This window comes from Mauremys reevesii, linkage group 4 (genome assembly GCF_016161935.1).
Source record: "Mauremys reevesii isolate NIE-2019 linkage group 4, ASM1616193v1, whole genome shotgun sequence".
NCBI classification, from domain to species: domain Eukaryota; kingdom Metazoa; phylum Chordata; order Testudines; family Geoemydidae; genus Mauremys; species Mauremys reevesii.
In genome coordinates this window covers 147,809,344-147,820,007 of record NC_052626.1, presented here as the reverse complement: position 1 = coordinate 147,820,007, position 10,664 = coordinate 147,809,344, and positions in this window count along the sequence as shown.

The window sequence follows — 10,664 nt, the reverse complement described above, 5'->3', positions numbered from 1 at the left end:
AAAATGGGATGTGTGGAATGATGGTAGTTCTGCCAAGTAATGCTATTCATCAGGAATTTGAGAGAAAAGAGATTTTAATATCACAGGTGTTCAGTTTTTCAGTGAAAATTCCCAATGATTTTCTCTGAATCCTGCTATGTCTAGCCTATAGGATTAACCTTCTTACATACATGTATACTATAAGAAAAGATTATATATAATAATTATATAATTATATATAATATTTTCTTATAGTTTAATGTTTTGGTTTATTGTACAAGGTTTGTAGATTTATAATAAAGTAAGTTTGGCTGTAATGCAAAAGACCTACAGGCCATATCCTGTATGTTAAGCTAAGGCAAAGTTAGCATATCTATATTAAGACCTTTTACGCAGAAAGCAAAGTTGATCTACATCTTGTTACCTAAATAGCTAGGACCTTTTATCTAGACCAATAGACAATGGAAGAATGGCATAGGGGGATTTTCAATTTGTACCCACAGACTTAACAGGTACAGCACAGGGAAAGAACTGAAATGACTAAAGAACAGAAATAATATAAGTGCGTAGGTACATGTCATCAATACGCACATACATACTAGCCTATGGGGTAAGCAAACCCTACCATTTTGTGGGTGAGGAATGAAATTTGGGCATAAGAGGAAGGATTTCCAGCACTTGTGCCCTCTAAAAGAGGTGACCCACCTCACTAGAGTATTCTATTTCTGCTCTATCTCTAGTCCTCTTCTCTTCTCTTCTCTTCTCTTCTATCTCTCTACTACGACTACTACTATTAGTAGCCTGTGCTTGTTCTTAACTTTCTAAGTTGCAGGGGAACTAGCAAAATTTGGTTTCCCTAAACTTTTATTCTTACTTTGTTTCTTAGGTTTTCTGTTTAAGTTTAACTTAGTCAAGTAAACCCTAAGTTAGTTCTGATAACTCTGAACATTAGTTTCTTCAAAGCACTGCATCTCTCACTGAAGAATTGAGAAACCCAAACCGCGAGGCTGGTCCTGTGTCTCTTATCCCCAGGTTATCAAGGAAGGGTGTGAGTATATTAACCAAAGCTTTGCAGCATATGATACTATATTACCATCTGTACCAACTGAATAGCAGTAATGCAATTGTAACTTTGTAACTCTGATTGTTTTGCCGCTTACTTACTATTTCATTGATTTTAATAAAAAGTCTTTACAGCTGTATCTATGAGCTTCCTTTCATATCCTCGAGGGTCCTTTGTAAATTCTGTGGAGCCTGATTCGGGACAAGAACTTTTATCTTCAGATCAAACAGATTGGTGAGCCTAATACCATACTAATTAGTATTAATAGCCAATTATTAATAATAATATTAATTAAATTAAAATAGAATTAAATCGATAGCTTTCATTAATATTATTAGATCACCATAAATCAGGCTACATATTACCATTTTACTTTGATGTGAACGCTTCCAACATTTAAGGCTCAGTGAAAAGTGGAAATTTTTCCAGTTCTTTGTTCAATTTTATACCTAATTTCACTTAGATGATTAGTGGTCATTATTGTAGTCCCAGTAGCACAGGAGCAGTATGACCCAGCGATAGCCCTGGACTCGGGCTCTGAAGTCATGGGGTACTAGTCTTGGTTCTGTTACATTATGAATTTGAGTCAGTCGCTTCCTTTCTCTGGACCTCTGCTTCCCTCCCATGTTTTGCCATTTTAGGCTGTAATCTCTTCAGGGCAGGTACAGTCTTTTACTATTTTTGTACAGCACCAAGAACATGGAGTCCCAGTTTCAGCTGAGGCCACTAGGCAATGCTTCAATACTACTAATAGTAATAATTTTGCATTATGTTCGCATGAACATGTAGGCATGTGCTTATTGTGAGGATCTCTTAAATGCAATGTAAAAGTTAAATGCAATGTAAATGGAATGTGTGTTCCATTCTATTCATCCGAAGAAGTGAGCTGTAGCCCACGAAATCTTATGCTGAAATCAATTTGTTAGTCTCTAAGGTGCCACAAGTACTCCTGTCCTTTTTGTGGATACAGACTAACACGGCTGCTACTCTGAGTCCTGGTGATGAGATGCTCAGATTCACCTCGATTAATTACGGTGATGCTGCTTGCCTTTCTAAACAAACTACATTCAATCTGAGACATTAACACTCCTCCTCACAATCAATAGATTCTTGCAAACTTTCTGAATGTGACCACCAGAACTTCGGAGCACTCAAAGCAGAGCATATCTCCAGTTGTGAGAATACGAGACTCCTCTTAATGTTCCCTCCCTATGCTCCCATCACGTACACATGCAGAAAGATCATCTTTTTAGAATATGAGCCATCCAGGCCACCCAAGATAGCTGCACCACTTGCATACCATGGTTAGCAATCTCCGGAGAAGTATCAAGACTGAACTTTTTCACCCTTGCGCTTGTCTCTCATGGACAAGGCTAACACTAATAGGTCAAGGAGCAAGGAGCTGTATTGTGATGACTAGATTGTTTCATTCACCCAACAATACAGTTAGTAGAAGGCAATGGTATTTGCTTAATGTTGACTTGGGATAGTTTGAGATGGATGGGAAAGGACCTCCTAGCTTATCGCCTCCTCCCCCTGTGGGTTCCTGCCTCTTGGAATTTGCGCCACAGTAGAAAAGAGTCATGTCCCAGAAGTCCTGATACTGCATTACGAGGTCACATCAGCATGTGATGGTTTTGTGTCATTCGAACAGCTCTGTAAAACACTGTTGATTCAACATGCAGATAACATGTCATCAAACCATGATGCTGGTTTACTATACCCAAAACAAACGTAAGGCTTTTTAACTGGACCTCACCCACAGGACTCAGGGCAAGCAGAAACAGGATAACATCAGGAAATTTAATGGGATATGTGGTGCAGGTGGTACTGTCACCATCTCAGCTATTTATTAAAGTCCCTTTTGGAGATGAATCTTTACATAGCTCTTGAGGAAGTTGAGATAAAATACAATCATCAGGGGAACTAGTAGGGAGTGAACCAGGCCCAATCTGTAACTTGGGAGAAACTATACACAGAATTTCATGGGGTGGGGCCATTGCTGTGGTGGTAGCAGAGAGGTTACAGCTACTGTTCCTCCTTTTCCTTCATCATTCCTCACAGGCCTCTTTCCCTAACTACCTCTTGGAAGTCAGAGCTGAATCTCCTTTCTCTCCTCACGTCTCTGGATGGTTGGTAAATGGGAGTAGAAGTGGGCATGAATTGGGGTCTTCCTCACTCCCTGACACATGGCTGGGTGTGAGAGTCTGCTCTCTCTCCCTTCTTGGGGCTTGCTCTGCTTACCAGCTACTGGAAAATATTCCTAAGAATGACGGTCTTGAGTATCAGCCAGAGCCTGTAAAATGCCTAAACCCTTGAGCACTGGCTGCAGATTTGGCTTCATAATATTAATAACTCATGCAAACACTTTCTGTCACTATCTTGAACTCCTAGTTATAATGATCAGTGAACCTTTACCTTGGTGAACACCTATAGTGCTGCCCAGAGGAATCAAACAGTGGGCAAGTCCCCAGTCGATATAAATTGGCATCTCTCTGTTGAAGTTAGTCGGTGAACCGGATCCCCCGCTGGGTTTTGGAGTTATCTGGAGTCTAGGCAGCCATGCCAACTTCTACTAGCTCTAGATTTGGTCCTACTAACTTTTAAAGTGACAGGACATTAGATCCAAAAATAAATTCTTTTGCTTCCTGTTCCCACTGCCTGTAACTATGATCACAGACTCTCCATGAAATCTGTTAACAATTCTTAGAGTGGGTTCCCTTGAGTATAATTAAAAGTTGGTTTTAAGGGGGTCATGGTGCAATGCAACTTTTGAATAGGTTGCAGCAGCAAATCTAATTCCAGTTTTTAGCTAAATAAACATTCAATATTTGCCAGCTAGAATGTGCTGCTGGAATCAGAGTTTTGAGCCCAGGTGCATGAATTTTCATATCTTACGTTGACTATTTCTCCTTCAGCTTCCTCCCGAGGAGACTGTCAGAAGAAGAGAGTGAACTGGTCAGAGAGATAGAGAAGGAAGCTATTCACTTAGGTCAAGGTATGCCAGCAAGGACAGAAATAGCCATTAGTCCATTCTGAGCTAAGAAGGGCCTTGGTATGAAAATTTAACTCAGTGCTGACAGGGTTAAATACTCTCCCCAGATGCTTAAGCACATCATTAGTGACCTCCCAATTGCATAGAGGGACCCTATGAATGGGTCTCATTTCTGTCCCTCTAGATTCTTCAGCTGATTGAATGTGAAAGACTTTAATTCAGGAGCAGGTTAGAGTAGCAGAAATTAAAAAAAAACACCTCAGAAAGCATTGACAATGAAGTCAATGTAACCGTCCCACCTGTCTGTCTGTCAGTCTATCTGTGAATCTCTAATGCATCCTTCATCTGGCACTAAATAGATGGATTTGCTGATATATAATCAGTCTTCCTCTAGGACTGTAGCCTTTGCACCTTCCACTGAGAAGCCATAATTTTGAGAGTTTGTTTTTCTTTACTTTTTCTTTTCTTACAAAGAAATTAAAGCATAAAGTGTCAGATTTTGAAAGGCACTTAGTTGCCTAAGTCATGTTAATTTTCAATACCCTTAAAAATCTGGCCCTAAACCCACTGACGTTAATAGGAATCTTCCTATTGACTTCAGTGTGCATTTGACTGGTACTGTAGTGCTGGCTCAGTCCAATTAAACTCTCCTCTTTGAGGAACTTGTTTTCTATTCTCCATTCATGTTTTGATGGTTGTTCTGTATTTAAAATGTGTCAAGGCGAGAGAGAGGGATTGGACTGACAGAGCTGGAGAGTGAATGTTCAAAAGTTATTGCTATTGTAGGCGCCCACCACGCAGACAAACAAATTCCTCTGAAACGTGTCTCAGCCATGACTATGCAAGACCCCACCCGTGACAGCTACTATTGGACTGGGGAATTCAGCCCCCATGATTCAAGGGGGACACCTGGTGCCAATTGTGATGGTGGTTTTTGCTTAGCTGACACCTGTCCAGTTGGGAACCGTACTGAGAACCCACCAACTCATTTCACACATGCATCTGAAGAGCCAACCGATTGTAACAGTCCTGGGCAAGTCCTATGGGACTATACTGGAGGAGTTAACGCAGGGCTGACTAGCGGGGGTTTGGAAACTAGGCCGATTACTGCTTCTGCTGCTGGCCTGGTGTTGCCGGAGTCCCTGTTATTACGTTTAACATTCAAACATATTCTTGAGAATTACAAATATCGTCAAAGAAAATCAGGGTTGCATTCACGACTGGATCGCTCCGCAAAAAAGGGGACATTTCCCAAGGATCACTGTCACCGTTTGATCATGTCTACTGGCTTCTCTTGTGTGCTAGTTCTTGCACTGTTGTCACAATTGTGGTTTTGTGACCCAGCGTCTTGTTGCCATAGGAGTGATTAACGTCACTCATTTCTCATAATGGACAAATACATGAAATACTGTGTAAGTAGAAGAGAGGGTAGCAAGTCTTATTTCCTGCTCCCCATGTACAGACATTGCAAAAATATAGTCTATATCCTTGACCACCTGGTTCCAATCCTGCTTCTTTGACAGCTTCCATCTGGACTGACACATAGATTCATAGATTCTAGAACTGGAAGGGACCTTGAGAGGTCATCGAGTCCAGTCCCCTGCCCTCGTGGCAGGACCAAATGCTGTCTAGACCATCCCTGATAGACATTTATCAAACCTACTCTTAAATATCTCTAGAGATGGAGATTCAACAAGCTCCCTAGGCAATTTATTACAGTGTTTAACCACCCTGACAGTTAGGAACTTTTTCCTAATGTCCAACCTTAACCTCCCTTGCTGCAGTTTAAGCCCATTGCTTCTTGTTCCAGCCTTAGAGGCTAACGTGAACAAGTTTTCTCCCTCCTCCTTATGACACTCATTTAGATACCTGAAAACTGCTATCATGTCCCCTCTCAGTCATGAAGAGTTTAATCAGGGATCTCGATAAGTAAAGGCAGGAGCTGGTACAGTTTGAAGTAAAGAGCCACTTTGGCACATAGGAAGGTCGGATATGCACCTTGACTAGTGGGCTACACTATGAATGTATAAAGGAGCTGGAGTGCAAGGCAGGATGTCACAGCACCAGTGGTACTTCTAGACTTCCCAAAGATTCTGGGTTCCTCTTCCACACCAATGGGGATCCCATACTAAACATGAGGTGGAATACAAGTGGCATCCTGGAATGTAAGCAGCAGGGGCCATGTCACCAGGCATTTCCTCCAAACTCTAATCATCCAGTGCAGCCAGGGTGTCTTCAAGAACTGGTACTGCAGTGAAATCCCATTGCCCCAGTTTTGTCACAGGCCCTGGCCCTGTCTCACAGTTGTCACAATATCATCTGGAGCAGAAATCCAAAGGTTAAGTCCTGTATACCAAGGATTAACGCAAAAACACTGAAGTCCACAAGGTGAATTACCATTGATTTTGTTGGACACTGGCCTTAACTGAAGACAACTAATGGCTGTTCACACACAATGGATATTGGACATTGAAAAATCATTCTAGACAAGACCTCTGTTATCAGCACCAATTTAGGTCACATCTTTATGTCTCTCTAACAATAGAGACCTAACCAGGAGACCTATAAGACTCAGGACATAGCCTAGATCATAGTCTCCCAACCAACCTATGAACACAGATTTGGAGCTGTGCTAAAGCAATGCTTCAGCCATCTCTGTCTGGCCTTAGGGAAATGGGAGCAGGAATGAATGGCAGGGCCAGAGACTTCCCAGTCAATGAGCAGGGAGCACCAGGTAGATGCAGAGGTAGACAGGCTCCTGTGCTACAGAAATTTGGGTTGTGATGGAGAAATGAAGGGCAGAGATGGGGTTCCCCAATACACAGAATTAGCCCCTCTCCTGCCCCTCACTCTGTTCTTTCCACTTCCCACATCACTAACAACCCTGCTGTAGCCATATCTTCAAACATCCTAGAAGAAGTCAAGGAATATCTCTGCCCCCCATGTCTGGCCAATGACAGCTGGTGGTTCTGTCAATGCATTAGGAAAGACAGTGGCTGTGCGAATTCTCTAACTATCTCTTGGATGTCAAAACTGGGTCCCCTTCTCCTCCCCACAATTCTGCATGGCTGGTAAATGGGGGTGGGTGGGAGAAATGGGGTCTTTCTCATTTCTTTTCAAATGGGTAAGAGTTAGAGTCTGTTATCTCTCCTTCCTCTGGACATTCACTGCTCACCCGTGGCTGGGGAACATTCCTCAGAATTATTGTCTTGAGGGTCTCCAGAGCCTGCTTGAGGATCAAACCCTTAAATTTTGGCTGTGACATTTGGGAATTAGAGTTTGGTGCTAAATACCCATAAACCTGTAACATACATTTTTTAGGTGCTTTGGGAATACCTAGGAACGGTGACCATACTGCCTCAGGAGCCATTGTCTAGGTAAATACTTATAGAGCTGCACAGACCAAGAAAATATAAGGCCTGGGATCCTGCTGGCAGAAGTCAGTATAGCTTCATTTAGGTCAACAGGGCCAGGTTATGTAAATCCACGTATCTCTATTGAAGTCAATGGTCCAGACTCCCCTGGTGAGTAAACTGAGGTGGATGTTTTGAGAAGCTGCACTAATACAAATAATAATGTATAATAGGTTTATGCGACCATGATAACGAACTCCTGCTCAGCATTTGTGCCAATTAACTTGCAAAATGAGAGGTCTTTCGATCCAAAACTAATTTCCTTTGTTTCCTGTTCTTATGCCTTGTAACGATATCACAGACCCTCAATGAAATCCTTTAAAACTACCGAGACCGTTGTCGAAGAAAAACTAAGTTCTCGCTTTTTGTTTGGGTACAGCAAAATCAAATACTTTATTACTTTCTCTAGTGATCACGAGAGGGAGAGAGTGTCATAGGAAACTGGGTTGCCCCTAGTCCCGGACGGATCTCTCTCAATTAGTAAACAATCATAACAATCATTTATACCTTTGTAACAGACAATGGCTAGCAATTCTGGAGACATTAAAGGAAAACATTTGCATTTGTTTATACATAAGCCTATTCGCTATCTTATTTGTCTTCAATACTAGAACAAAAACAAGACTGCATTTTACAAGGTCGTAATGACTTTTCACACAATTCACTCTGTACCACATTATCTTATTTCTACCTATCTCACAGCATTAGAGTCATAGCCTAACTCCTGCTAAATTAGCTAACATACATTAAATCCCTTCAAACCTTTATTAATTATTTCTTGGCCTCCACACCGTGTTCCCTTGGATATCACTAAAAGATGGTTTTAAAGTGGCCCTGGTGTGATGCAACAGACGAAATCTAATTCCAGGTTTCAGCTATAGGCCCACAACATCAAAAGTTTGTTTCCCAGGAGGAGGCTGAGGAAATAGAAAGTTTAATTGCTTTCCAAATGATGCCAGTGTCGGAGTTCGATCTCCAGGTGCATGACTTTCTATGTAACTTACTTTACCTATTTCTGCTTCAGCTTCCTCCTCTGGGAGATGAACGACTGCCAGAACAAGAGAGTGGATTGGTCCGAGAGATGGCCAGAAGCTGCGCAATTAGAGCAGGCTCTGCCAACAAGGACAGAAATAGCCATTGCTCCATTCTGAGCTCAGAGGGACTTTGGTATTAAAATTTCACTGAAAGCTGAAGACTTAACGTCCTCCCCAGATCAGTAAGTGGGTCATTAGTGACCTCCAGACTGCACAGAGGGACCCACAGAATACATTTTATTTCTGGGCATGAGGCTGAGGTTTATAGATCAGCAGACAGCACTGCGCTGACTGGCCAATGTCAGAGTTTAAACAACTTTCTCTAAATCATTCCTTCCATGGGTCCTTGCACTGTTATGATTGAGGCCTGTAACTTTACTGCATGAGCACATAGAACAGAAATCGTAATATTGTTAAATCTCTTATGAAAGTGATTGCTTAGGACTACAGAGAGCTGAATTTTTTTAACTGGAAATTTTTTTACCAGCAAAATGCAGATTTAGGTAAACTGAAATACTGACTTTTTGTTTTAACATTTCCTTGATTTTATTTTAAAAAATTAAAAAAAATTAAAAATTGCACAAAACCAAATCAACATGTTTCAATAATGGTCAAACAAAATATTTCATTTGACCCAAAATGAATTTTTTTTTAAACTTTTCAATTTACCAAATTTTTCGTTTTGGTTCAACACAAAACAGTTCCTCTCCCCAACAATTTATCTTTGGAATTTCCAGTGAACTGAAAAATCTATTTACACACCTCTACTTAAGAGTGATGGCTGTTCACACCCACCATTTCCTAAGTCTCCATTGCTACACTTCTCAAGATCCCTCTTCTTAAGCATTAGGAGACAACTGAAGACTTTGACACAGGAGTTCCTGCAATGTCTTGATATGTAGAAAGGTGGCAAAGGAATGAACCAGATATGAATCACATTTGCGATAGAAAGGCCTCAAAGCTATAGCACAATCTGTTGATAAAACAGCTAATTGTAAGTGTGAGGCACAGAACAAGTAAAGTGACTAAAGACCAAATTTGTAAAGGTACATGGATAATTTCCTTGCCTAGGTCCTCTGTCCTCTGACTTTAATGGGGCTTGAAGAGGCTTCTGCAGCCACTCCATTGTTTCCATTCATGACTGGGACAGTGGGAGTTTACTGAAGCCAGCTGGGGTCCCTACTTAGAGTTAGGAAGGGATTGACAGGCTGCCAACCTGCCAAATTCAATACAGAGAGAGAAGAGTCCGAGCGAACAGTCTGTGAAAAAGTCAGAAGTGAAAATTACCCATCTGAACATCGTCATGTATAATTAAGAGTTACAAATATGGTCAAAGAAAATCAGTATTGCTTGCATGAATTATTTATTAGCAAAAACGGAGATAAAATCTCAATGAATGCTACGTCAATGGGATAGTTTGAGTGTCTCAAATGGCTGCTTGATCTGGCCATATCATTGCAATTGTGTTTTCATGACACAACGTGTTGTTGCCACAGTGAATAACAAACTCTTCTCTTATGATGGACCAGTTTGTCTATGGCTGCATAAGTAGAAGGGAGGGTATCAAGCCATATTCTCTTCCCTCCCAACCCATGTACAGATTTTGAAAAGCCATGCAAAGTACAAACATCTTCTATATACTTGATTCCATGGTCCCACTACTGTTTTTGTAGCAGCCTCCATCTGTGACACCCAACACACCAAGGATTTAACTGGAGATCTCCGGAGGTAAAGGCAGGAGTTGGTACAGCTTGAATTGAAGAGCAACAGCTTCAGCACTTAGGCACATAGGATGGTCGGAGACACACATTCACTAGTGGGTTACACTTTCACTGTGAATGGTATGACGTTCCTAGATGAGATGGGAGGTTCCAACCCCAGTGATGTTGCTAGACTTCCCACACTTTCCACAGCAGTGGCAGTGGCAACCCAGACTAAGCATAGGGTGGAATACAGGATAACATCCTGGAATGTAAGCAGCAGTGGCCACATCACCAGGCATTTCCTCAGAACTCCCATCATCCTGTGCAGCCAGGGTGTTTCTGATAACTGATGCTGCAGTGAAATCCCATTGTCCCACTCTTGTCACAAGCCATGGTCCTGTCACAGCTGAGTCACATTATAATGGAGAAGAGAAATCCAAGCATTATTCAGTCCCATAGATCAGTGATTACGGGGTA